Below are 4,170 nucleotides of genomic sequence, written 5' to 3' on the forward strand. Positions count from 1 at the left end.
AGTTGATCTCCTTACACTGCATTGTGCATCAGGCGGTGTTGTGCGCAAAACTAAGCGGGCGCAAAACGACAATGGACAGCGTTATGGCTATAATTAATTTTATTCGCTCCACATCAAGCCTCCAACACCGCTTATTCCGCATGCTGCTGTCAGAAATGTCTGCTGAGCACCACGACCTTCTTTTGCATAATGACGTGAGGTGGCTGTCCAAAGGCAAAGCACTGGAGCGTTTCTGCGGTCTCAGAGAAGAGATCATAACTTTCCTCCGGCAGCAAGCAAAAAAGGCAGAAACGCACTTGAGTCGCATACTGGACGACAACTTCATGGCCGATGCCTGCTTTCTGAGCGACATATTCAAACACCTGAACGATCTCAATTTGGGACTACAAGGCAGAGACAAAACTGTCATCGACCTTGTGGAACAGATGCGCTTTCAAGTTAAAGTGGACCTTTTCGCAAATGATTTGAGCACAGGCGAATGCTGCATTTTCCGACACTCCGCAAATGCATCTCATCCCCCGCACAAATCACGGATGTGATGACAGATTTCATTGCGATGTTGAAAAATAACTTTGCTGGTCGATTGGATGGACTTGATCTGCCCGCAGAGTTGGCCGTTTTTGTCAGAGACCCGTTCACTGTTGCAAAGGGGACTTATCCGCCATAGCTAAGAAACTGGTGTCTTCCATTGACGAGGGGAAATTCACACTCGAACTTGTTGACATGCAGTCATCTGTAACCATGGCACAGCAGCTTTCCACTAACGGGCCTGCAATGTTTTGGACTGATGTCAACGCACATCAGTTCCCTAACATTAAGAAAGTAGCGATCGTCATGCTCAGTATGTTTGGATCAACATATACTGTACATGCGAGTCAAGTTTTTCACACATGAACTCCATAAAAAGCAACTCTCGTTGCTCCCTGACTGACCATACTCTCCACCAATGCCTTCGAATTGCATTGACAACTTACGAGCCTAAAGTCACTGCTCTCGTTCAAAACAAAAAATATCACTTCTCCCACTAAGTCAGCAGGGTAACTGTAGCCTACAATACATCAATATAATGTGGGATGCATAACAGAGGCATGCCTAATCACACATGGTGATTTAAAATATGTTTCCTCAGTGTTGTTATAGTTGTGAATACTGTGCACTTTTTATTTTATGCACTTTGAGATGTTCCTGGGTCAAATGTGTGCAAGTTGTTTATTTTGTTTCAAAAGGAAACAATGTTATTTCTAATAGCCTACTACTGTGCACTATTTTGTTTTATGCACTTTGTGATCAGATAGGTCAGTTTTTTTTCTTTTGTAAGTGGAAAAAATAGGGGCTACCTCAGATTCTGTTAATTCAGCTCTTTTTGTATGCACCTTTGCTCTGCAAACTGACCAAAGTTAAAAGAGAAACAACGAATAAACCTTATGTTTTTCAATAAATTTGTTTGTGTTGGTTTTAAAATGTGTCATTACGAGCTGCTTTGCCGCTAAAAGGACTGGCCAAGCTAACCTTCTTGGTTTGACAATCTGGCCCAACTGAATTTGTAATTGAATAGCCCTGCTTTAGTGTTTCTTAGTGTTTAGTAGATACGGTGTGCCCGGCGGTGTTGCGGTTTACTGTTACTTTCTACTTTGTTTTTGTACTTTAGTGTTTAGTAGACTTTTACTTTATCTCATTTACTGTTGTTCCCGGCGGTGTTGCCGTTTTTCCCGTTTCTATGTTTTATGTAGCATGTTCACGAATTAGTCATAGAGAAAATGTATATATTTTGGCTCCAGGAGGACAAACCAAAAATGTTGTATATAAAGAAGCTCTATAAGTCGCATGTAGATACGTAATTATTCCAACTACAGCGACTGCAGTGAAGCGCACGTGGTCTGCTAGTAGAACCTACCTATATGTGTGTGTATGCACACAGTATAATGTCAAACATGTTAGCATGGGGAATGACTCATGGGCTGTGAAGGGAAACAAAGGATGAAAACTAAGCAGGATACAGTCTGTAGAAGAGAAGACTCCAGAGGACAACTGACTTCACTTCTGCCCTACCTCCATCAGCCCCTCCCCTTCCTGTGCCAATCATACGTAAGCTCGTGATGCACTGGAAGTCAGCATTCACTGGTGGAGCTGCGTCCAAGGAAGTCAGACCCACCCAATAAAGTGATTGCTAACAACTGGCGAAACTTAGTGAGACTTGCGACGATCACTGATTCATTTCTTTTCAATTGCTGGGTTTTTAATTTAACTATCTAGACATTAAAAGGGGGCTTCTTCTGGGACCCCAACCTTACTTTTGATTTTTATTGTTTACTTACTATACATACTTTATAAAATATAAAAGTGTGCCCAGAAAGTATTCAGACCCCTTCAATTTTTTCACTTTTTGCTATGTTCTAGCTTTGTTCTAAAATCATTTGCATTCATTTTTTCCCCTTCATCAAGCAACACTCAATACTCCAGAATGACAATGTGAAAACAGGATTTTAGAAATTTTTGCAAGTTTATTAAAAATAAACAACAACTGAAATATCCCATTGACACACGTTTTCACATCTGTTACTCAGTACTTTATTGAAGCCCCTTTGGCAGCCATTACAGCCTGGAATCTTCTTGGGTTTGACAAGACAAGCGTCACACACCTGGATTAACCCTTAAACTGCCACATACTTGCCAAGAAGCCAAGTGCGTATATACCGTATGTCACAAAAGAAAGACACGGATACAGTAAGCATTATAGACAAGCAGTTGATCCAGTTTGTTTACTGGTAACAGCTTTATTTTGAATATGAATCCCCGCTCTCCTTACCCCAGAGATGGTTAGTTTCATCCAGATACAGTAGCAGGTATGGGTGCTTGAGGTATCTTCTCCTCTGACAACATACATTTATTTTTTACCTTATTTTACCTCTTTTGTAAGAGTATGCAGTGCTTTGTAAATAAGCATCAAAATTAAAACATAGACCAAAGACAATCCAGAGGAAGTGAACACGACTAATTCTATAGCAGAACACACTCAGCATAGTTGACACCATGAAACTCAATAATTGTAGCATTTTCTCTTTAATCTTTACTGTCTCCTTTAAATAGATTTAATACTAAGCCAGAACCTTGTTCAAAAGGTAATGCAGAATATGATTTACGCTTGAAATCTTTGGTAGAATTGCTGAGAGAGAAGTTTAAGTGCCTGAACAATTGTGTAGAACAGACAGACCATAAAATGAAAAGCAAGTTCAACTTAATCAGTAACCAGATGAAAGATGTAAAAAATATGTACATTGTACATCGAGTAACCGAAACAAAGAGCTATCAAGACAAGTGTTAGGATCACAAGGATACACAGAATAAACAAACAGACTTTAAAAACAGGGCTTACGGGAAAAAATCACAATAATCAGAAATTAAACTGATTCTGCATTCTAATGTATGTATGTGTCAAACTGGGATGATAAGGAATTTATAACTAATGTTCTAGAAATGTAACTGTAGTAAACACTACTTTAGAGTGTTCTTCTTCAATCACAACTGTTGTATTGATCAGTACATAAAGAAATGTACAAGTTGTAACTTCCAAATACCTTCTTTATTACAGCAAAATCTGCATCACACACTCTCTCCCTAGGAACTCTCCTCCTATCCCTCTCCCAGTTCTTTATATGTCATTTTTGTACAGTGCCACCTACTGTCCAAAATCAATAACATTAATAACACAACATAACAACAACCACACTATTTAAAACTGCAGGCACCATTTTACTTTCTTAACTCTTTCAAGGCTGATGTCGACTTTTGTCAAAATTCAGGGGTGGAGGACGGTAATCAGCTGTAAACTGTGACAAAACTCGCCCTTAGATTTTAGTTTGACTCTCTTTGCTAGAAGGAAAATGACATAGCTTTATTCATTCAACCTCGATTCCCTACGCGTGCATGAGTAGCGAAGAGCAAACAACCTCTAAAATGGCGTCTAACATCTGGCGAGAGACCAACACGAATGTGCAAAGCAAAATACTCCATGAACATTTTACGTAATTTTGTTGAATAGGACTCTTACTTGTCAGTTTAATGCAAGTGATCTGGAGATGGAGATCGAAAACGAAAGTGAAGTACCAGCATCATCTGAGCAACCTCCAGCTGATCGTGGTGCTGAACACATTTGTGTAGCTGATGCATCTA

Source organism: Polypterus senegalus, chromosome 7, assembly GCF_016835505.1.
Source record: "Polypterus senegalus isolate Bchr_013 chromosome 7, ASM1683550v1, whole genome shotgun sequence".
NCBI classification, from domain to species: domain Eukaryota; kingdom Metazoa; phylum Chordata; class Cladistia; order Polypteriformes; family Polypteridae; genus Polypterus; species Polypterus senegalus.